Source organism: Equus przewalskii, unplaced genomic scaffold (genome assembly GCF_037783145.1).
Source record: "Equus przewalskii isolate Varuska unplaced genomic scaffold, EquPr2 ChrUn-13, whole genome shotgun sequence".
NCBI classification, from domain to species: Eukaryota; Metazoa; Chordata; class Mammalia; order Perissodactyla; family Equidae; genus Equus; species Equus przewalskii.
The window spans coordinates 122,124-147,014 of record NW_027228750.1 but is presented as its reverse complement, the minus strand read 5'-3'; the positions used below and the strand labels follow the sequence as shown (position 1 = coordinate 147,014).

The 24,891-nt window shown below is 44.1% G+C and overlaps 1 long non-coding RNA gene across 1 annotated transcript in view; it reads right to left on the bottom strand.

The window, feature by feature from the left end:
• Positions 1-24,891, bottom strand: part of LOC103543933 (uncharacterized) — a 107,871-nt gene that overhangs the window by 10,455 nt on the left and 72,525 nt on the right. The window contains exon 3 of the long non-coding RNA XR_011536845.1: positions 10,372-10,484. This is a non-coding gene — a long non-coding RNA (uncharacterized lncRNA). The remainder of the gene's footprint in view (positions 1-10,371; positions 10,485-24,891) is intronic.

The following is a 24,891-nucleotide window of genomic DNA, read 5'->3' as shown; positions in this document are numbered from 1 at the left end:
GACATTTACCCATATAATATCATAGGTCCCTATGAAACGATGTTTACTTATCCCTTTAACCACAGTGACAGTTAAAGAATTTTAGGTGAATGCAGAGAATGAAATATTTGTAAGAAAAACCCTAGTGTCTGTGACTAAGGACCCGACAAAAACAATATAGGAAATTTATTCTGATAAAACTTTATCCTTTTACATCTATTTGGTTTACCTGTTCTCAACAATTATATTTACATCGTCTACGAAAACCTCACGAGACATTGAACAAAATGAGCTGTTATTCTAAGTTATTACTCTTGTTGACAAATTTTGTAACAGAGAGAGCATGAGCTCATTTGATGAGTAAACCCAGGCCGAATGTCTGCATTATATCCGCTGCTGATAACTCTGAGAACATGTCTATTTTAAATCAAACCAGCAAACTTAAACAGGCTTTTATTTACCAAAGTTCATTTTACATCCCGTTAAATAGCTTTGTCTTTTAGATGGTTCTGTATGTTAATTAAAGACTGTGTTCCGTTATAAGAGAGTTTGAATCCTCTCTTTGAAGGGTGACCCCTCAGGTGGACTCATCTGAAACAGCGGTTCCCCAGAGTGGCCATTATAATTCCAAATTATCTCAAAAGTTTCCCTATTTTCAGTTGTTTAGTTTCAGATCAGGCATTTTGGGGGAGTTGAAGTGGCAAATCTCAGTGAGAGAAGAGAAAGAAGCAGCAGGCTTGGCTTCTGCCCTGGCATGTTTAATTATTTGATTATTTTTCTCTTAAAGAGGCAGTAAAATATTTCTTATTATCTTTAGAAGCATCAAAAGATTAAAATAGGCTTCCTGTTGTAGCTGGCTTGTTCCGATTGCATGTATCTGTTTGAGTAAACTGAAACTGCCTCATTTTGGCCATTGTAAAGTGAGATCTCCTCTACATCTTCAATTCACAGAGCCTGAAGGGTGGGTTTATAAGCTCTTGCAATATCAGGCAAGGGACACGTTCCCCAGCGACACATAATGTTTATTCCCACAACAGAATCTATAATACAATCCAGCAAAACAGATGTAATAGTTTTACAGAAGGTCTATTTACATACACCAACTTTTACAAACCTTTATCTTAATTTTTTCAACTGTTGTACCCCTAATTACAACTTATATTAGAATTCCATTCACAAGTTTTGGCATTACAATATTATGTAGGGAATGCATTCTCAGCTAGGCATAATATTTATTCCCAAAAAACATCCAGGCAAAGTTGACATAACCTCCTCATATAATATTAGGGTAAACACTTTAATCTTTATACTTGTACCAACCTGAGCAGCCTAATTGTTGCCCCAAACAAGTGTTGATAGGTTTCTCGCTGTGATTTCTGCCTACTGACTTTTAAAAATTTTTTCAAACTGGGGTAAATAGAACAGGTTTGTCTGGTATTCTTTAATGTTGGGGGGCCAATAGGGGGTCCCTTTAGCCCATCCAACCTTAGGCAGTGTTTTAGTAGAAGCTTCCTTTTGACTTTATTTTGTGTCTCTTCTATTCACCCTACTCTTTCTTTTTAATGACTAAAGATTGCCATCCTGTTGGAGTGAGTTCTGTCACTCTTCCCTTCTTCACTTCTCTTTGTTAACTTGATGTTTCCATTTGCATCTGTGAGACCACAAGAAGAAGCTGAGACCCCAAGTTTGATTACGTTTCTGAGATTAGTCATTGTATTTTCCTTTTAATTTGGTCTTTTCATAGGTACCAATACAACAGCGCTTTATGAAGACAGCTCTCTAAAAGTTTTCTAACATAAGGATCCATTGTTTGGCCATTTTCTCTCCAGAGTTTAAAGAATATTGTGGTCAAGCAGTGTCACAAAAGAAAATCACCTGTTTCAGACGTTGGCTTATAACTATAATTAGACCATCTACTCAGAATTAACCCCAATGAGCTCTGCTTGGTGACAGACAGCATGTTTCCCATTCCGATACACAGAGATCCAGACACAGAAAAACCAGACACCAGTGAACCAGTTCCCAGATGGAGGGCAGAAAGTCCTACAACTGTTCCCACTCCAAATGCGCGCCCAGACGGCCCCTCCGTGAATGGAAAGGACCCCAGATAGCCCTTCCATGAATGGAGGGGACCCCAAAAGAGGGGAAGGAAGTTCACGGGCATCTCCGAGGCAACTTACTCTATTTCAGAGTCCATCGACTTCCCAGAAGGAAGAAGAAGCAAACAAACCAATCTAGAACCTGTTTCCTTGCCATAAGAAAATGGGCCTAGGGTCAGTGGCTCCAAGGCAGATGAAAAGTGCTGGGGGCAGTCCCTAGGGCAAATGACCTAGGTGGCTGCTGGACTGCTTCCCAGGAAATCCCAGTTGGCCTGGGGCCATGGACCCATGGACAAGAGCTTCCCGTTGGCTCATCAGATTGTTACCACCTACAAACATAGGTTCTTTACCCGCCACACAAGAGGGGCCCAATTAAAACTGGAACACCAGGCTTATGGCAAGGAAAGGGTTTTTATTTCGGGTGACATGAGCCAGGAGATGAGAGCGAGCCCTCACATTTGTCTCATTTCATCTCGTCTCACTGAAAGAGGGGAGGAGAGGGGTTTTTAAAGTTTTGTGAGGATTGTGGCTGCTTGTAGATGGTGGGGGGATTCACTGGCCTTGCTGGTCGGAACTTTCCCACCAGCCTGCATTCGGTCTGGGGACACTGTTTGCAGGGAGGAGGAGGAGATGATAGGGAACCCAGGTGGGTGAGCTTGGCTGTTTGTCTCCATGGTGGATGGTATATTCTGGATCCAGGGAGTAAGCAGGGAAAGAGTGCTTTGGTTTTAGCCCCACATATGCTGGGTTTAATGTAGGGGAACTGATATCAGGGCTGGCACCAGCAGGTTGCCATACATGTGCCAGAATTCTGCTACAATAGCTCCCTGGGGATGTTTTCACAGAAATCTCCATTTAAAATCTTATAATCTATGGTTCGACTCTTTGCATGTTTAAATGGTCTCTTCTGTGCCACCCTAGGAAATATGATGTCCTAATCCAAGATCAGGCTCAAGAGCTGGCCCAGTTACGGCAAACCATAGAGAAAGGCATAGAGCTCTCTGTGCTCCTCAAGCAGCACCTCAGGAACCTTCTCACCCACGGTGACCCTACCAACTTCCAGGGTCAGGGCTTTCAAGAGCGACTGGCTGAGGGATGCAGGCTGGCAGAGCGCCTTGCCCGAAAGCTCAGCCCAGGTAAGGCAGTCGTGTGCCCTGTTTGCACTGAGCTGCTCCAAGAGATTCCACTCACAAGGATTTTTTTTCTTTTTAACCTGTCGCTCTGGTTCCCATGTCCCATTTGGGGCCATCACGGGACCAGCACTGGCGGGGTGGGAACAGAGAGGAGAAATGCACTGGGTACAGGCCACAGTGGTCCAACTAGATGTTTCTTTCCTGATGGACAGTGAATCACATTAATTGAGTTCTGAGTGTTGAACCCCCTTTTCATAGCTGGAATCAATCTCACTTGGTTGTGGTGTATAATTCTTTTTATACTTTCTTGGATCCAATTTGTCAAATCTTGTTGATGATTTTGGCACCTACGTTTGTGAGACTGATTGGCCTGTAGTTTTCCTTTTCGTAACATCTTCGTCTGGTTTTTGTATTAGGAGAATGCTGACTTCATAGAATGTGTTAGGATGTATTCCCTCTGTTTCTATTTTCCGGAAGAGATTGTAGAGAACTGGCCTAATTTCTTCCTTAAATATTTGATAGAATTCACCAGTGAATTTATCTGGGCCTGGTGCTTTCTGTTTTGGAAGATTCTTTTGTTGTTTCAATTTCTGTAGTAGATATAAGCCTATTCAGATGATCTGTTTCTCCTTGCGGGAATTTTGGTAGATTGTGTGTTTCAAGTAATGGATCCATTTCAAAATTCAGGGCACAGATTGGTTCCTAACATTCCTTGATTATCCATTTGATGTCCATGGGATCAGTAGTGCCAGTCCCTCTTTCATTTTTCATATGAGTAATCTGTATCTTCTGTCTTTTTTCTCATTTCTTCTCAGCATAGTGCCTGCCCTAGAGAATGTTCCATGTGAGCTTGAGAAGAATCTGTTTTCTTCCCTGGTTTGATGAAGAATTGTAGAAGTGTCAATTCTATCAATTTGATTGATGGTGCTGTGTGTTTCAACTATATCATTCCTGATTTTCTGCCTGCTGGATCTCTCTGTTTCTGACAGAGGGGTGTTGAAATCTCCAACTGTAATACTGGATTCATCTACTTCTCCTTGCAGGTCTCTGTTTTTGCCTCAGTTATTTTCTTGCTCTTCTCCTAGGTGCACCTTAAAAACTGTTATGTCTTTGGAGAATGGACCCCGTTTTGTTACATAATACCCCTCTGTATCCCTGATCATTTTCATTCGTCTGAAGTCTACTTTGTCTGAAATTGTTTGAGCTACCGCAGCTTTGTTTTGATCAGTGATAGCGTGGTATATCTTTCTCCATCCTGTTTCTCTTATTATATCTGTGTCTTTTTATTTAAAGTGGATTTCTTATACACAACTTCTAATTAAGTCTTTTTTCTTCTTCCACTCTGACAGTCTATCTTTTACTTGGTGCATTTAGACCACTGACTTAGAAGGTTTTTGTTGATATACTTGGATTAATGTCTACCATATTAGTTACTGTTTTATATTCATTGTTCTTTTTCTTGGTTTCTCTTTTTTGTCTTCCACTCTTTTTCTGTCTTCTCTGGTTGTAAAAAAGAATTTTAGGTGATTCCATTTTTTTCTCCTCTCTTGGCATATCAACTGTACTTTTATTTTTTCTTTCATCTTTTTCAGTGGTTGCCCTGGAGTTTGCAATGTACATTTAAAAATCATCCAAGTGCTCTTTCAAAGAACAGTATACTTTTTCATGCCTAGCACAAGTGCCTAATAACACAGTATTCCCAATTCATTCCACCCATCCGTTAGAGCATTACTGTCATTCATTTCACTTATCCATAAGCTGCTTATCCAAATCCATTATTGCTACTATGGTTTTGAACTGTTATCAGTTAGATCAATCAAGAAAAAGACAAATAAATTATTGCATTTGAATTCATCGCTTCAAAATGCTCTTCCTTTCTTTGTGTAGATCCCAGTTTCTGACTTATATCATTTTCCTTTGTTCTGAGGAATTTCTTTCAACATTTCTTGCACGGCAGGCCTACTGGTGACAAATTCCTTCTATTCTTATTTGTGTAGGAATGTTGTCTTTTTCTCTTGCTTATGAAGGATAATTTACTGGATACAGAATTCGAGGTGGGTGGGGCTTTTTTCTTATACTCCCTTCTCTTCTTGCTTGCATGGTCTCAGAGAAGTCTGATATACCTCTTATCCTTACTCTTCTCTGGGTAAGATATTTTTTCCCTCTGGCTTCATTTAACTTTTCTTTTGTCTTTGATTTTCTGCATTTTGAATATGAGATTCTTTCCTAAGTGTATGCATTTTGGTATTTCCCTGGTTGGTATTCTCTGAGCTTCCTGGATCTGTGGTTCAATGTCTCTAATTCATTTTAGGGGATGCTGGCCCCACGGCCGAGTTGTTAAGTTCACACGCTCCACTCGGCAGTGCAGGGTTTGACTGATTCAGATCCTGGATGCGTACATGGCACTTCTCATTAAACCATAATAAGGTGGCATCCCACATGCCACGACCAAAGGAACCCACACTAGAATGTACAACTATGTGCTGGGGGCATTTGGGGAGAAAAGGCAGAAGAAAAAAAGAAGATGGGCAACAGTTGTTAGCTCAGCTGCCAATATTTTAAAAAAAAACCTTTGAGCGGCAAAAACTAAAAAAATTTTTAGGAAATTCTCAGTCATTATTGCTTCAAATACTTCTGTGCTCCTTCTGATAGTCACATTACACATATTTACACATCTTGTGATTGTTCCAAGTTCTTGGATAATCTCTTCCTTGTCATTCTTTTTCCTCTTTACATTTCAGTTTTAGAAATTTCTATTGATATTTCTCCAAGCTCGCAGGTTCTTTCCTCAGCCGTGTCCAGTGTATTGCTGAACCTCTAAGGCACTCTTCATTTCTGTCCCAGTGTTTTTCATTTCTACCATCTCCTTTGGATTCTTTCTTAGAGTTCCCATCTTTCTACTTACCTTACCCATATGTTCTTGCATGCTGTCTCCCTTTCCCTTTGGAGTCGTTAGCATATTAATCACTGTTGTTTTAAATTCCTGGTCTAGTAATTCCACCATGTCTGACATTTTGGAGCCTGGTTCTAATGCTTATTTTCTTTCTTCAAACTGTGTTTTTTTGTCTCAAATATGTCTTTTAATGTTTTGTTAAAGCCAAACATGATATACTGGGTAAAGGATTTGAGGTAAGTAGGCCTTAGTGTGAAGTTTTGTCTTTATCTGGCTAGGGGTTAGGCTGGGTTTCCTGTTTATTGTAGCTGTGGACGTCAGAGGCTTAAATCTCCTCTAGAATTCTAGCTTTTGTGTCCTCCTCTGTCTTGAGTGTCCCTGGAGATTTCTGCTTAAATGAGGCCTGAGAACTTGCAGTTCTTTCAGTTGTATCCTTTCAGTTATATTCTCCTGTTATCATACAGGATCCCTATGGATGTGCTGGTAAGGTGTGTGTATGTGTGGAAAAATTCCATAGTCCTATGATCAGGTCTCAGTCTTTGAGTCAGCCTGTGTCCCTGGGCTGTGGCATTCACAGGAGCTTCTCCGGGTTCACCTTTCTGCTCTCTTCCATGGAAAAGGAAGGCTAAAGGGGCTGGAATTGGGTATTTCCTTTCCCCAAGGTCAGTTGGGATGTGGTAAAATCCCAGTTGGTTAGGCTCTGGTCAAATAGTTTCTTTGAGAGCAGGCTTTGTCAAGAAAAACAAAATGCTCTGGATGTAGCTCCCAATAGGTACTTTCCTCTCATGCTGCCAGAAGTGTAAGGAAATTTTTCTCTTGTCTTCACTGAGAGAAACTGATAGGGCTCCTGGACATAAAACTCTCCAGAACTCTTGGGTTTATCCCATGACTGGGCCCCCTGATGCTTTTAACTCAAATTTCTCCACCCTGAGTCTCCAGCAATTAGTCAATACATGCTAAGTTTTCCTACTCTGGTCCTGGCTCCTGCCTAGGTTTCTGCTTCAATAAGTTGTAATTCTCTGTGTTTGCCTAGCCTGTCTGTATCTCCAGTTTGGGGGGCAGTGGTTTGCTCTCTGACCTTCATTCCCTGATGGATCTAAGAAGAGTGGTTGATTTTCAGTTTGTTCAGCTATTTTCTTGTTGTGAGGACAGGAGTGGTCACTTCCAAGATCCTTACATGTTGGACCAGAAACTGGAAGTCTCCTTAGACATCTTGAGGGGAGACTGAGAGGATTGCTTATGGTCTGCTTAGAGAAAGTTCCCACTGTGTTTGAGAGCCAGCTTTATGTCAAGACAAACAATATAGTTGTAGAAGTCCAGAGGGAATCTGGTCAAGTACATGTTGATCTTGGGAACAAAAGACGTTTCTAACATTTTTTCCAGTTTCACGTACAGCATGCCATCAGGGAAACTGTCTGATGGATCATAAGAACAAGAAAGGGCATTCGTTTAATACAAATAAGAGACCTTTCAGTATGATTCTCTCAGTGTATCCTGAAATTGCACTTGGGTATTTATGTCTTCATGACCAGACAGGCCATTGTGTTTACAATGAGTGGCATGGAACTCCTTAGTGCCTGCTGGACATTTCTGAATTTGGAATTTCTGAATTTGTCTGCAGAAAATCATGCAGAGGAAGAGAACAAAGAAGAAAAAGCATCAGTGGACCCCAGGTAACAAGGAATGATCAGGGCCTGGAAGAGGATGGGTAAAATATGAGGATGGTTCCCAAATAAAGACCAAGAGGTCAACACTAGCCACAGATTTCTAAGGCAAAAGTGACAGGAACTGCTGGTTGAATTATTCCGTTCACTTAACCGATCAGGAAATAGCCTTCTAAAAAGGTTGTCATTTGCTTTTGTGATACTTGTCATTCTTACGTAAGGGAAATGAACCAGTCTCGGGGAATTTGTTGTAGTCTCAGAATCCATCTGTTCTCTCCTCTGTGGCTAAACCTAAGATGAGATGGATATCTGCTTTCTGCATGGTGGGATTTAGCTTGTTGGCGTGCATTTCATAGCAAGAAATGTAATCAGACCAAAAAAATCCTGTCCTTCACAATATTGATAGAAAGAAGTCTAGAAGGCACAATGTCTCTGGGCAACTACGATGTGTCAGGAACGTGTATTCCTTGGGTGGCAGTGTGTAAAATTCAACACCATTTCTGCACACGGTTGAGCCACTGTTCTGGTTCTCTGTGTCTGCTGAGTGCAGTTTCTGTACCATACAGGTAGAGTTGATTCTCCTTCCTCATTTAGTGCTATCTGGCCAGTTCACTGAGCGCCCACTCCCCTCTCTCCTGCCCTCAGGGGCAGCCAGACCATGCCCTCATCATAGGAGGATTGTTTACCTTCTCTTTGAGGGGACTGTCCCTCACTTTCTGTGACCACTCTCTCTACCACCAATCAGGACCACCTGGGACTCTGGCATTCAATCCTTCTTGGTTTCATCATATCCTTTTTCCCCTAGCCTGAGAACAGAGCTACAGGAAAAAGAGAGTGTGAATGAAGCCCTGATGGGTTCAGTGGATGAAGGCCCTATGACTTCTTCCAGTCACCAGTACCCGTCTGGTTCACACGAGCCTCCCAACACCAATGTTTTCTTGTCTTAGGAGCATGAAGACTTCTCTGCTCTGGTTGCAGCTACTGAGTACTCCCATCAACAAGAGAAGAAAGCTCCAACAGGTCTCCAAGGTAGTGTCCATATTCATGTTCTCCACGTCCCTGTACAGGTCAAGATATGTCATCTCTTCAGTCTGGCCCTGGAGACTTAACTTGGTTTGAATCAGAATCTAGGACTCAGTTTGAAGCATACACATCAGGTGGGTCAGGTAGTTCAACACTCTTCCGAGTCCCAGGCCAAATCTCTGTCATCCCCGTTACCATGCCCGCTCCACTCCAAACAGCAGTCTCTGTCTCCTCTAAGTTGGTTTATCCTCAGTAGGGAGCCATTGAAGTGTCAAAAGATAAACACCTCTTGAATGTGTCTGGAATTTTCCCTGAATGCGTGGTGTGAACCCTGGGATCCTCCACCACTTTGTATAGCAAGAATCCTGTTCTCTAGGTGGCACCATAGATTCTTTCCTATTTTTGAGTGAGTAAGTTTCATCCATCAGTCTAGTCTCGGTGTATAACTTCATCCAAACCAACAGCAGGCAGGGTACCTGATGGAGTAAGAGCTGAATCTTGCAGCAGCATTTCCAGAAAGCATCTAGATGACCTCCTCATGACCTCTGGAAGAATATGTAGAACTCTTTGCCCAGGTTCAGGGAAGAGAACTTCGTTGTAGTGATCTGCTAATTCAGAGACAGTCTGCCCTATGACTCAGGAAAGGAAGCCTGGTCACTTTTCAGAAGACCCAACCTGAGACCTCCTGGAATATTCTCAGGCTATCCTTTTCTCACGCTGAGAATACTTATGTCCCTGTGTTTAAACAGGCCCCTAGCTTGGTGATGTGTCAAGAATCAACTTTTTATTATGACTGGCCCTGTCCAAATTTATTTGCAGAAACTCAAAAAGATCGGAAGGATGAGGAAAGAGACAAGCCAGCAGCCCCCAGGTAACTGATAATCCTGGTTGTGAAAGCAATGGTGACATCTGAAGATCTCAAATCCAGGGGAAATTAGAAAGTACCAGTAGGCCTATTTCATCCCATCAGACTACGATGAATTACCCCTTTTAAGAATGCTGTCTATTTTCTTTGGACTTGTCCTGTTAGTTTCCACTTGGTATTAATTTCTCAAGTTTTAAGAACCTAGAATCAGTTTGACACAAGGCAAACTAACCAATCTTAGAGATTTCCTGCACTCAGGGAGACCACGTGTCCTCTCTTGTTTGGGGAAAACTAAGATAAGATGCATAACTTCTGTCTGCACATTTGGCCTGTTTAATGCTGAGGATTTCATAGCATGACATATAGCTAGACAAAAGTGTGTATATGGTATTACAGTATTGAGAGAAACAGGCCTAGAAGGCACAAGACGTCTGGGAGCCCACAATGCCCCAGGAGCCTTTACTCACTGGGCCTCTGTAAGAAAAGTGGAACAGAAGTTATGCTTTGGAGTTGTAGGAACTCCTGTGGTTCTCGTTGTGTGCTCTGTCATGACTGTGCCATAGAGGAGAGCTGAGTCTCCTTCATGAATAACTAGTTATCTGGACAGGGCAGTGAGCACCTGCTGCTCTCCCTCTCCTGACCACGGCAGCCTCACTTAGTTGCAGTCATAGAAGGACTGTTATCTTCTTCCTATTTCAAGGGGTGCCCTCTTTACCTTCTGTGACCTCTCCCTTAGTCTTCCAATCAGAAGCAGTTGGGAAGTTGTGGTGTCCAGTCTTTCCTTGTTTAATATCCTGTTATGTTTGTGCCTCTGGGCTCGGCAGGGAGCTCCAGGAGGAGGAGGAAATGAATTATGCGTGTCAGGATTCTTTGGATGAACAGTATTTGACTCTTTCCAGTCACCATGACTTGTCTGAATCCTGCCACCCTCCCGACAGTCCCACCATCCCATCTGATGAGCATGAAATCTACTCTTGTCTGGATGGAGCCCATGAGTACTCTGTTGTAAAGAAGACAAGCTCTGAATGGTCTGCGACGTAGCCTCCATGTTCTTTGTGCTCACACCTCTGTCCAGGTACAGAAATGTCTCTTTGATGGCAGGCCTTGGAGACCCATCCTGGTTTGAATCAGAATCTAAGATTCAGTTGTAAGCACAGACATTGGGTGGGTCAAGTAGCTGTACACCCTTCCAAGTCCCAGATCAAATCTCTGTCACCCTGGGACCCAATGCCAAGCACAGGGTGGTGAACACCAGGTAAACCAGAGTGGGGAGATTGAAGAGATCATAACACGCTTCCAGCCACCACTGATGCTTGTGCACAACAGGAGTCTCCATGAGCTGCTTCTATAAAGATGGGCCCTCTGATCTCTCCTGTAATTTTCTTCCTAATTGAGTTCCTGAACTGAGCATTAATGACTGTCCAAGTAGGGTGGTAGTCTTGCCTATCTCTTTGGAGATGTTGTTACCATGGTTCCTCAGCTCTGGACCCTGGTCCTTCTCACCTCTGAGCTATCTTGTCCTTGCTCAGGAACAAGACAAAGATACCTCTGTCTTTCCATGTCTGGAGTTTTCTCTGAAATCAAGGCATGCGCCCTGGTACCCCCACCTCTATGAACCACCCAGGATCCTGGCCTCTCGAAAGCACCAACACGCTTTCCTCCGCGGGGCCTAGGGATTCCACCCATCAGTCTCGTCTTGGTGTATAATCCCATCTGTCTCACCAAAGATCAGGGTGTCTGTGGGGCCAAGCTGACTCTTTCAGCAACACCTATTGAAGGCTGCTAAAATGTTCCCTGTGATCTTTGGTGAAAAAAAGGACATATTTAAGTGTTTGTTCGACTCAGGGCAGAGGATATGGGTGTGATGATGTACCAGGGCTGGGCCAGTGTCTGACTAGACATTTCTGTATTTGTTTGCAGAAAATCATGAAGATGAGGAGTATGTAGAAGAGAGAGAACCACTGTCCAAAATGAACTATCAGGGGAGGGTAAAGGACAGGGAAACTATGGAAAGGGTCCTAGAAAGAACAAGGAGTGCAAAGGTGACCACATCTGTGATGCAATGGTCACCCAAACCTGCAGATTGCACTCCTGTCATTCCCACAACCAACAACAACATAGCCCTCTTAATGGGGTTGTGCAGTCTCTTTCTGGTACTTGTGGAGTTAGTCTGAACCAAGGTGAACTAACTACTCTCATGGATTTCCTGTACACACGGACATCACGTGTCCACTCATGGATGGTTGGTTAAAAGGCAGGGTGAGATTCATATCCACTTACTGCAGAGTTCATCTTAGGTCGTTGGCAGGTATTTCACAGCAAGGAAGGTAACTAGACCCCCCCAAAATTGTATTATGCTAAATACTGAGAGATGGTGGCCTAGAAGGTACAAAAACGCTGGAGTCGGCAATGCCTCAGGAGCTGGTATTGCCTGGCCACTGATGTAACTTTCAAAAATATTTATGCATTTGCCAAACATGTCCCAAAATTCTGTTTTGAAGGCAAATGGGCGATGTTCTCACAGAAACCTCTGTGGAGGTCCTAAGAACCTTTCACTCAAATTCCAATTAAACGTTTTCCCTTCTAACCCACCATAGGGAGTTTGATTTTCTAATTGGAGTTCAGGCATGAGAGCTGACCCAGTTAAGCCTAAAGACATGGGAAGGAAGAGAGCTATCCGTCCTGCTTAATCAGAACCTCAAGGACCTCCTGGGCCAAAGTGACCTTAACAACCTCTGGGGTCAGGCCTTCCAAGAGCAATTGGCTGAGGGATGCAGGCTGTCCCAGGCCCTTGTCAGCAAGCTCAGCCCAGGAATGGGGCCACTGGCCCTGATTGCACTGAGCTCTCCAAGGTCCCCGGCTCACAAGAGCCTCCACTTCTCCCCTTGTAATGTTTTTGCCATCTGTCCTGGTTTCCACATCAGACTTGGGGTCATGACAGGATGAGGAGTGGCTGGGTGGGAGGACAGAGAGGAGAAATGTACAAGGTGGAGGTGATAGTGTTCCAAGTGCCTGCTTCCTCCATGATGGGCCATGGCCCTTGGGACAGGGGGAAGCCTTCACCCAGTGTTAGAGCACAGAAAGGCAGACATGATAGGAGGCAGCTAGTTAGGCTGAAAAGAGCCCTGAGCTAAGCGTGGATGTTCCCAGGCTCCAGCCTGAGTTCTGTCTTTTCTAACAGTGGGTGAGGGACGGAAGTATCCTTCCTGGATTTCAGTTTCTTCATCTCTAACGTGATTAACACAAGTGTTGCATGCTAGCTGTAGCATTCCAATAGGGAATGTCTATGAGTGTACTTTCACAATGCTAGAGTCACTCACTGGGTTTGATTTCAGTCCTGGGTATGATAGATCTGGTAGTGGGATGTGGGTTTACTCTAGAATACTTAGCACTTAACGAGGTGAGAATTTTCCTGGTGAACAGTAGACGCAGACGTGGAAGTCCCCACGAAGGTCCAAGTCATGTGAGACTCGTGGGACAGAATTGCTTTTCCTCTCCCGAGAGAAAGGAGGAAGTTCTCTGTGAAAGGCATGATGAGACACAGAGTCACTGAGCTTGGGAACCAGCCTTGTGGCAGGAGGGAGGAGAGAGTGGGAGGAGCCCCTAGGAAAGCTGGAGAAGCATCTCTTGATCTGGGTAAAAAATCAATTTTTAACTCCTTGCCCAATTCAACCCAGAGCATGCCATTCTGGGATCCATCAGATCAGGGCCACTTTGCCTGATCGATCAGAATACCATGGCAGCCCATTTCCTTACAGACAAAACATGACACCTTTCTGAACTCATGTAGAGATAATTAGTGTCTCCAGGCCCAGAGAGGCACCTGTATTTGTAACGGGTGAAGTGGAACTAGCTAATGTCTAAATGGACTTTTCTCAATTTCTTTGCAGAAATCCATGAAGAGGAGGCTGAAGAACAACTGGGATCACTGACCCCCAGGTAACAGTGAAGGATCAGAAGAGGGTAATGTACAAGTCAAATGCAGAGAGGGTTCTGGAAAGAACAGATGCAGAGGTCAAAAGTAGCTACTTGCCTGAAGCAAGGAGGCACAAAACTGGCTGATTGTGCTGGTCTCCTCCACTCCCCCCAACTGGATCATCCATGTTCTTTGCAGCATGTGGAGTCTGTCTCACTCACAGTGAGGTAACCAGGCCTAGAGACGTCCTGCCCCTTCAGAGATGCCTTCTTCTCCTCCGGAGGGTCAAAACCCAGAGTAAGGTCCATACCTGCTCTCTGTATGTGGGCCTGAGCTTGTTGGCAGGTATTTCATGACAAGGAAAGTCACCAGACTAAATAAAAATTCATATTTTGTCTCAACCTTTAGAGAAGGAGGCCTAGAAGTTACAAGATCTCTTAGAGTCTCCAGTGTCTCAGGAGCATGTATTTACTGGGTCACAGTGTATAAAATGCAAAAGGAAAGATGAAAAAATGTGGTCCACCAAAAATGAGCAGATTTCTACTGGGAAGGCCTTTTTTGGATATTCTCACCGAAATCTCTCTCAAACTCCTTATCATCTCTCATCACCCTATTTCCACTCTGAGGATTTCTCTTCCCTCCCACCTTAGGAAATACCACTTCCTAATTCATGATCATGCATGAAAGCAGACCCAGATACGCCAGACATCACGGGAAGGAAGAGAGGTCTCTGTCCTCCTCCATCAGCACCTCAGGGACCTCCTCACCCACAGTGACATTGGCAGAAACTGGGGACAGGGCTTCCGAGAACAACTGGCTGAGGGATGCAGGCTGGCAGAGCGCCTTGTCCATAAGCTTAGCCCAGGTAAGGCGGCCACATGCCCTGATTGCACTGAGGCTATCCAAGGTCCCTGGCTGACAAGAGCCTCCGCATCTCCCCTCATAATGATTTCGCCAGCTGTCCTAGTGTCCACATAGCACATGGAATCATGAGAGGACCACGGCTGTATGGGTGGGAGCAGAGGGGAGAAATGCACAGGGGGATGTCATAGTGCTCCAAGAGTCTGCTTCTTCCCTGAGGGACCGTGCCCTTTGGGGCAGGAGGCAGCCTCCACCCGGTGTCACACTGCAGAAAGGCGGGCATGACAGGAGGCAGCCTGTTAGAGTGAAAAGAGTCCTGGACTGAGCATGAGCTCCTCAGGCTCTTGCTTGAGCTCTGGCTTTTATAACTACAGGCGAGTGATTGACTTCTCCTTCTGGGATTTCTGTTTCCTCATCTGTAAAATGGGTCAAAAGATGTGTTGCATGGTAGCTGTAACTATTAAAGAAGGGAAGGCTCATGAATGTACTTCAGAAAAGGATGATACTCCTAACCGTTTGGAGTTTATTTAGTTATAATCCTAAAATGTGGGGGCAGACACATTGATTTGTAATAGAACACTTTCCACAAAGAAAATTTTCCCCTCTAATGCTGTAAAAGACAATTTGGAGTTCCCCATGAAGTCCTGGGATGTGTGGAGGTGTGAGTCATGGAGTTTTTTATCCTCCTTTTAGAGAAAGGAGTAGGGTCTATGTGGGAGTTCTGAGTGGACATAGAGTCACTGAGACTGGGAACCTGCTTTGTGGAAGGAGTGAGGATAGAACTAGAGAATTCCAGAGGGTAACTGGAAAAGTACCCGCTGATCTGGAGACAAAAGATATTTGATCTTTGCCCAGTGAAACTCAGAGCATGCCATGATGGGGACCCAGCAGATCAAGGACATTTTGCCTGATGGGTCCGTACACCCTCCCAGGCCATTCCTTCAAAGTCAAACATGGGGTTGTCAGCACAATTCTCTCAGTGTGTCCTGACCTCATACACAGGTCATTGCTGTCCATGCCCAGGCAGGCCTTTGTGTCTGTAATGGGTGAAGGGGCACTATTTCATCTCTGTCTGGACATTTCTGAATTTTGTTTGCAGAAAACCTGGAAGATGATGAAGATGAGGAAGAACAAGAATCACTGACCCCCAGGTAACAATGAATGAGGAGGGCTAATAAGTAAGTGTAAAGTGTGGGGAGAGTACCTGAAGGAAAGACCCTGAGGGCCAAAAAGCCCCAGGTTTCACATGCAAGGGGAAACCAACATTGCCCCTCCCCTGGTGCTGATTTGAGTCACTCCAGCAACGATGGCAAAGCCCTTTGAACGAGGTTGTCTGTTGTCTTTGTGGTACTTGTGGCCTCAATCTGACAAGGGGAACTAAGCAGTCTCAGGGATTTCCTGCCCTTAAAGAAATCCCTTGTTCTCTCTTGGAAGGCTAAAACAAGGATGAGATGCATGTCTGCTTTCCCGACTGTTGGCCTTAGGTCCTTCATAGGTATAGCATCACCAGAAAAGGAGCTAGAGAAAAATTAATAAAAAAAACAACAATAACAACATAAAGGTCACAGTATTGACAGAAAATGGCCTAGAAGGCACAAGATCTCTGGGAGTCCACAATGCCTCCGAAGCCTGTATTCACTCGGCTGCCATATGTAAATTCAGCACAATGTATTCACAAACTGGAAGCCATTGTATTGGTTCTCCGAGTGTGATGAGTCTGCCTTACAGGGAGAGTGCAGGCCCCATCATCATCTCGTTGTCTGGCCGGTGTACTGAGCACGTTCTGCTCACTCTCTTTTTTTCTCTCTCCCTCTCTCCTGTTCCAGGACAGCCAGGCTTTACCCCAGTCCCTTGGACCCTACCCTTCAATCAGAACCAGCTGGGATACCGTGATGTCTAATCCTTATTCATCTCTTCTTCTCTCTTCCCTCTCTTACCAGTCTGGAGAGCGAGCTGCAGAAGAAGGAGATTGTGAATGAAATCCTTCAAGATCCATCAGGTGAACAGAATTTCACTCCTTCCAGTCCTCATGATCTGGCTGCCTCTGGGGAGCCCCTCAGAAGCACTGCCTTTCCATGTGATGAGCCTCAAGTCAGCTTGGCTCTGGAGGCAGCCACTGAGTACTCCTATTATAAAGCAGATAAATCCAAGTGGTCTCCCAGTTAGCCTCCATATTTTTTTAAGCTCACCACGGCTGGCCATGTAGAGAGATATACTTTCTGCAGGCTCTTGGACCAAGTTTTAAGTACAGATTTCAGGAGGGCTTCGGAGCTGTGCTGTCAGCCTGTCCCTCAGTGGCATCTGCAAGCCATTTTTCCCCAAGTGAGAGAGAGAAGGGATCATGACCACCTCACAGCCACCAGTACAGCAGGGGCACAGTAGGTATTTGTCAGACCTCTTTCTTTAAGATGACGCATCTCATCTCCTGCGGTGTTTTTGCTAATTGCGTTTCCTGAGCAGTGTCTCCCACTCTTCTCTGGCCATCCACACATGGAACAGTTTTACTCAATTATTCTGGAGGTCTGTTCTCATGATTTTGGGTTCAAAGCTGATTCTCTACTTCCTCTGGGGTGACTACCTCCCTCTGAAGATTTAAAAACGAGATCCTGGATGCCCCATCCTGCCTGTGCCCCTTGGTTTCAGTGAAGCCAAAGCTCTGGCTCTGGTTTCCCCTCCTCCATAAATGGCCATGGGTTTCATTCTTTGTGTAGGCTCAGTGACTTCTTCCATGTGTGGGTTAGAGCTTCAAGCATGAGTCACATCTCAGTGTTTTACTATCATGTAAATGTCAACAACCAGTGTGCCTGATAGGACCCTCGTTTAACTTATGAGCAAAGAAGAACATGAGGCCACAGGACAGAAGGACTACAAAGCTGGGGGGGAGGAGTCTGCATGTGTAGAGTTGGACCATGATGAGAACAGGACTTCCGGGTGATTAGATTATTCAGACGTTTGATCGTGTGGAGATGATAGGATCAGAGAAGCAGAAGGAGATTCATGGATCCAGGTGTCAATGATGAGAGTCTCATAGAGTGTGTTGTCAGGAATCTACATGGTAACACCATCCCAAATGACATTTTATGAAACATGTAAAATAAACACTTGTGGCAAATAGGATGTGCAGAGTGGAGGAGAAAGGGGAACCCACCGTATTTTTAGAAAGCTCTCAAGTGGTTTGTATGCAGCTAGAGATAAGAAGAACCCTTTGTCTCCTATGACCTCAGGTTCAGCATAGAAATGTGCCAAACATTTCAGTGCTTCATTGAAATGTCTGAGTGTCCATCAGTCCTTGATGGAATTGTATTCCTCTCTCAACTGTACTATCTGTATAACATGCAAGAAAATCAAGAAGAAAAAGAGGTAGATGAATGGATTCAATTTAGAAGAACTCTACTTGGAAAAGAGTTTCTCCAACTTTTTAGAATACAAGATAAAATGAGAAACAAACATTACATAGAAACCCAGTTTACAGATAACAATGCCTCCCTATTACAAATAACAGAATTTAATACTTTCTTTAATTTTTTTCTTTTCTTTTTTTTTTGTGGTGAGGAAGATTGGCCCTGAGCTAACTTCTGTTACCAATCTTCCTCTTTTTCGTTGAGGAATATCGTAGCTGAGCTAACGTGTGTGCCAATCTTACTCTATTTTGTATGTGGGAGTCTGCCACAGAATGGCTTAATGAGTGGGGTGTCTGTCCATGCCTGGGATCTGAACCCGGGAACCCCGGGCCACCCAAGCACAGGGTGAAAACTTAACCACTACATCACCATGCCAGTCCCTTCTTTCATATTTATAATATAAAAATTGAAGTGCACATTCCATCAAATGGAAATCAAGTCCAATGTGTTTGGCACTACACTTGGAAAATTTTACCATTGATCAATTTTTGTCATTAAGTAAAATCCTCAAAGAGAACCATTATATTCATTCCCCTAAAGAAAATATAATAGTAAATAAACTGAACGTTAGGAAAATGAGTTAGGTTTATGCTTCTTTATGCCATTGTTTACACTGGCATAAATCCTGAAAAGGAACCTTTCCCGAGGGAGTGCTTTAGGGGAATCAAAGGGCAGGTGGAAGAGAACCTAGTCAAACCAGTTGCCTTATGCATCCCCTTCAGAGACTTTCTGGTCTAGACCTTGAGACTATTCCTAGCAATGCCCTATGGTGTATCCTGGTGTGGAATCAACAGGAGGACTGAAGGAAAATGAGTGCATCCATGGTTATACTCCCTGCTGTTTTTTTGCTAATTCCACTGTGAGTTTCCCCTTGTGGGGTTCTTCCTGAGTCCCTCTGGAGAATATTTCTCTGTAAAGCTTTACTCTCATCCAGCCAAGGTGACCCAACAGTATCTACTTCCTGTCTACACCTCCGGACTGGAGCCTTTCCTCTCACCTTCCCCGAAATGTACACAAAGGGAGAGGCCTGAGTTCTGGCCCCAGGGTTGTCAATAACAGCTCAGGTGGCTTTAGTTAGGCCTCAGCCCCATCTCATCCCCACTACTCATCAGTAGAAGGTGGAACTGGATTTGGATATATTCTGAGGTCCCTGTAGGCTCTTACATTCCAGACCTCTTCCCATCACCTGCCCTTCCTCCCCAGAGTACTGGGACAGAGAGATAAAGAGGGCGTGCCTCTCTGCCAAGGGTCCTCTCCTTCCGACAGCAGTCTGTTTCTGAATGTGTGTAATGGATGCTGAGCACATCCCTCCCTGGGAGGTGTGAGACAACCATCCCCTTGCTCCAGACGAAGGGGATTCATGAGTGAAGTGGCTGCTGAGGACAGGGTGGTGGGGATCTGGCTAGGGCTCTGCAGCAGTCTGAGCTCGGACGTCACCAGCTTCTGGTGGGCGAGGACAGGGGTCCCTGGATCCTGCATCACAGACTGGATGGAAGTTTAGGGAGTTAGTTCTTTTAACTTTGGATCTCACTTTCCCTTTCAGCCAGTCTGTGGCTCCCCCTTCAGCTTCTCCTCCCAGTAGGAGCTCAGTTTGCTCCTGGCCTCTGTCACCATGTAGCCAGCCCTCCAGGCTCAGCTCTCAGAAGGACCTGACAATGACTCACATTGGGTCTTTTTGTCTCTCTGTCACATACCAAGTACTTCTGAAACCAAGAAAAGAAGAAACCCCATTATGAAAATAGCTTTTCCACTTGATGAAACACATCTAAAATAGCTAATCCAGTGCAAACCCAAACAGAACACCAGAGGGATCCTTTGCTGAGAATCCACATCACTACCACAAACCACTCTCCAGGATGTTTACTCCAAAAGCCTGCTTCGATGGGAGCAATCCCAGCCCCTCAGCCTCCAGTTGTGGTACATCGCGAAGGAGCCCAATGCCTAGATGCACACACGGTTCTGAGAGACCTTAACCCTCGCTCCTCTCAATTCCCATCCCCTACGTAACCAGAATCAGGAGCAAGTGGGCAAAGACAACATGTCAAACCGGACGTTCTTTGCCACCAGCAGGGCTGTGCTAGGAGCAGGCAGCAGTAACCGTGCAATGTTCTTGTTGAGAATGTGCAGGCTGAATTTCATCATGAGGTCATCATTATCAGACAACTGCAGAATGTAGACCATTGAACAGACAACTGGCCTTTCTCCAACAGTCAGTGCCACCAGAAAGACGAAGACAAAGAGAAGAGATATTTTTGGTTCCTAAGGACTGAAAGTATTATATTAGTGTGTTTTTTTAGTCCTTTTGGACCAAAAATATCTCCTCACCTTTTTGTGGTTGTCTGTGGTGGTGGTGACATGGCCTTGTTTGCAGGGGACAGGTCAGTCGTCTGGCTCAGTGGTCTACATTCTGAAGTTGTCTGACCATTTCCTCATGATTAAATTCAGACTCAAACTTCTGCCAAGAACACTATACAGTTAGTCTCTGCTGTGAGCGTCCTAGCGCAGCCCCCTGGAGACCAAGGATGTCCAGTTTATCCACCACCTTTACTGTGTGACTAGCATTGGTCACTTTGTTCTGGACGGCCTACGAGATTGGTCCATTGTAAAGAGGCATTTTTTTCTTTCTATCATTAGCAATTTGGTGAGTGGTACTTTGAGAGTGTATGACTATCCTCTTCTCTAAAGATCTTTCTCTAAAATTTTTACCATCATTAATGAGCCCTGCTGTGTGTCACTTATCGTATTCCTATTTGTACATTGGAGATGTTCTAATTTCATATTCCTCTATACTTGTATTTGCTGGCACAGTGTTGTGAAAAAGAACTTTCCCTCCCCCTTTCATGCCATTAAAGTTTCCGTTGTGACTGTCACTGTGGACTCGTGGGTTTTTTACATTCATTAGCATAATCCATTATACTCAGGATTGATTTTGATGGATATGGATTTAAGTCAATAGAAATATTTTTGTTCCTTCTGTTCATACTTATGTGCCAAAGCTTCCCCCATGAATAAAATTTCCTCAGTCATGTTTTATTGGGTAGAGTTGGTCTTTAAAAGACTTCCCGTGATGGAGTCAGGACTTCCCGGTGGTTGCATGTTTAACTCTCTTGTTCTGCTGCCTGATGCATGGACAGCTTGGCAGAATGTACAGGACTTGCCCACAATGACTCTTATTCAGTTTTTTAAAAATATTGTCTTGCTCTGTATGTTCTGTTGAGCTGGAGAATGTAAATCCATTTTCTCCCAGTTGTATGTGAATTGGCTTTTAGGGGTGGGGAACTTTTGGAAGGTCCGGAATGTGAGAGGAATTTGTTTTTCTTTTTTTTAAGTCTTTTAGTTCTAAGAGGATAGAACTTGGAGTTCACCATTCCAGTCTATTTCTCCCAGGTATCTATGATTTTCTCTCTGATCCTTTCTCAATATCTTTTCTTCACGTTTGTTCTGCTTGATACTTTCTTTACTCAATGTCTCTTATAATTTTGAACAAATATGTTGCCCCTATGAACCTTGCCATTTTGCAGAGAATTTTCTTTTTCTTCATTTTTTCCTTGGTTCTGCCAATTCTAAACTTCTCATTTCGTGTTTTGTACCCAGTTCTCTTTTGAGTATTTCTTATGTGAAGTTTTGTTTTTTCGTATCCACAAATTCTTTGTCAGGAACATTTAACTCAGTTCGGGATGTCATTTTACAGTGATCCTATGTTTGCTCATTGATTTTGAGAGGAATTTTTTCATGAGCTGAACTCTTTGACTCTCTAGTTCTGGTTTTTTCTTCTGTCATCTTAGAACACCTGTCTGCTACATGATTTTCCTGTTAACCTGCTTAGGTTTACTGAACAAGAAACAAACATTCTATCTAGGAACGGATGAGTGATTTGTTGGGCTTAGTCCATTTCTTAGGTCTGGATCTCTCTCTTTGGTGCAATTTGTCTAAGAGACGTGAAGTTTGAGGATAGGCAGGCTGTGTCTTCTGGATTTGGGGAATCTATTTTCTTCCTGTAGGACCTTTCATTTCTACCACTTGCTTCATTCTTTTCTTCACCATAAGCCTCCAAAGACATTACATCTTCTTCCAGGTCTCTCCCTGGCCCCAGCAATTGTGCCTCCCCAAGATTGTCACCTCTGGTCCTCTGCATTGTGGAAGCCCTTCCTTTCAATTCCCCAGCAGCCAGAGCTGTGGTGGCCCTGGTCTCAGGCCTCCTCTGAGTTTATGACAGTCCCTTTCAGTGGAGTATTTCCCTGTGTTCCTTCCTGAGCAGGCCCTCCCTGCTGTCCTCTCCTCCATGTGTGTGGTCTTTGCTGATCCTTCCCCTGCTGTGTGGCCCCAGACCTGGCTCAGTGAAAGCCAATCGAGCCCACAGTGTTCTCTGGCCCCTGGTGTTTTGGGTGCAAGGTTATGAGTGGTGTTTTGGAGTCCTGTGAGATAGTGGAAAATATTTTCTTTGCTCCTGGTTCCTGGCACACAACTCCTAAAACCTTGGTAGTTCCATAAGTGATAAGAAAGGAGCATCTCTTTTGCTATATTTGGTCTTTGACCTCATCCCTGACACAGGGCTCTGAAAACCCTTGTAAATCCCTAAATGACAGGAGCACCAGGAGCAGCTTATGTTCTATTGAGGTGACTCTGGGTGGTCTCCCGGATGACTCCTGGCTAGGGGTGACCACCAGAAAGACCCAGCCATGATTAGAAGCTTGGAATTTTTAGCCTATGCCCCACCCTCCAGAGAGGGGACAAGGACTGAAAATGGAGTTAATAACTCACCTTTCCTATGGGAAGAAGCCTGTAAATCATCCCAGTAGTCAGGGGTTCAGAGGGCTGCCAAGGTGGTATACATATTCGCACCAGGAGGGTGAGGCAACCCAACTCCACGAGGACAGAAGCTCCTATACTCGTGACCCTTCCAGACCACACCCTACGTATGTCTTCATCTGGCTTTGCATTGGTTAACCAAACCTGAGGAAGGGGTTGTGGGAACTTCTGCTTTGTAGCCAAGTGGGACAGAAGTTGTGGATAGCCTGGGGACCTACTACATGCAATTGGCATGTGAAGTGGGGTGGGAACATTCTTGTAGGAGTGAGCCCTTTATCTGTGGGATTTGACACTACCTCCTGGGAGACAGTGTCATAATTGAGTGAAATTGTAGGACGCCTAGTTGGTGTCCTGGAGAATTGCTTGGTGAGGGAAAAACCAACACATTTGGTGACCGGCAGTGTCAGAGGTGAAGTATTTTGTGTGACGAATAAAGGAGACACACAGGAAAGAAAAACACAGGAGGAATGAACTGGGTTCTTTCTTTGACAACTCTCCATGTCAACTCCTAGTCCTTTGAAATAATGCTGAGAAATTCAGCTGCCATCATTCTAGGTGGACCTGTACTCTCTACCATTCTTTTCAAACGCAGACTTTCTATAGTACACAGAAATGCAATTCTACAACAGAACATCCCCATCTTCATCAAGCAGCTTCAACAATTATCACCTGAAGGCTGAACTTGTTGTAATACAATCCCACACTTACGTCCCTTTTCCTATATTAAAGCAAATCCCACACATCATGTTCATCTGTAATTATAACAGAATGTTTCCCTAAATGATGACTCTTTTTGAAAGTATTATCATAATAATATTATAATTATTCAGTAAATAATTTGAAATCTTTAGTATCCTGAAATAGACAGTGTTCAATTATCCCACTGTTGTTTTTAGGTTGGTTTCTTTGAGTCAATATGCAAAAAAAAATCCACAAACTATGATCAGTGGATATGTCTTTAAGCCTCTTGCATATACAGTTTCTCCCTCATTCTCTCTCTCTCTCACTGTTGTTCTCTCCTCTTTTGTCAATTATTTGTGATGAAACTAAAGTGTTTGTTCTGTAGCATCCCCGCATTTGGCTGGTTTTGTACCCGGATATACTTTAACACCTTCCTCTGTCCTCCACACTTCCTCTCAGTGGGTGGTAGAATCTGGAGCACTGTTGTCTAATAGAAAGACAATGCAAGCACCAAATGCCAAATGTAATTTAGTGAATTTGGGGCTGGCCATCTGGCTCAGTGCTTTAGTTCCCACGCTCCCCTTCGCTGGCCCAGGGTTTTGCTGGTTTAGAGCCTGGGCACGGACATGGCATCACTCATCAGGGCATGCTGAGGAAGGGTCCCACATCACACCACCAGAAGGACCTACAACCAGAATACACAACTGTGTACTGCGGGGCTTTGGGGAGAAGAAGAAAGAAAAAGAAGATTGGCAACTGATGTTAGCTCAGGTGCCAATCTTTAAAAAAGGAAAAAAACTTAGTAGCTACCTTGGAAACTAACATGTATGAGAAGTCAACAAAACAAAATGCTCATCTTGTACATTGCTACTGTTAAGGGAAATAGTTCTACCAAAGTTATACCGTTGCATCTAATAAAATAACATTTCACCTGTCTTCAGTTTGTAAGTTTACATTTAAATGTTATAAATTCAATAAAATTAAAATTCACCTCCTCTGTACCCCTAGCGACATTCCAAATGTTCAATAGCCACACGTTTCTTGTGGCCACTGTGTTGGATCCGCAGATGCAGACACTGATCAGATTCGTGTTTGATAGGTTGACAAGACTTCCTCAAAAGCGGTGTGTGCTCTTCCATCAGGGGACACGTCACGTCCTGTGTGCCTCTTCTAATGGTGTTAGCAGCCCTTCATGTGCAAGGCCCAGGTCCATTCAGTGATGACGTGGAGCAAACTGGTGATACTCCATCGTCAGGTCTTATTACCTGGGACACTTGTAGAAAGAGAAAATTCCCCTAAATAACTAGTTAGTTATGGAACAGAACAGTCTGTAAAGAGAACTGCACCTTAATGAGCTGGTCCCCTAGCACCCTCGGTGGTCACCAGTTAGCTTCCTTTCTTTTTCTTTTTCTGGGTTGATATGAACTCTAGGATTCAGACACATGGAAGCAGTTCAATCCATTGCAATATGGTCCTCACTGATGCTCCAATTATCCTCCCTTTCAGCAAAGAATGTGAGTTCAAGTTGGCCCCTTAATCCTTTTGATAACATGCTAATAATCTCTGA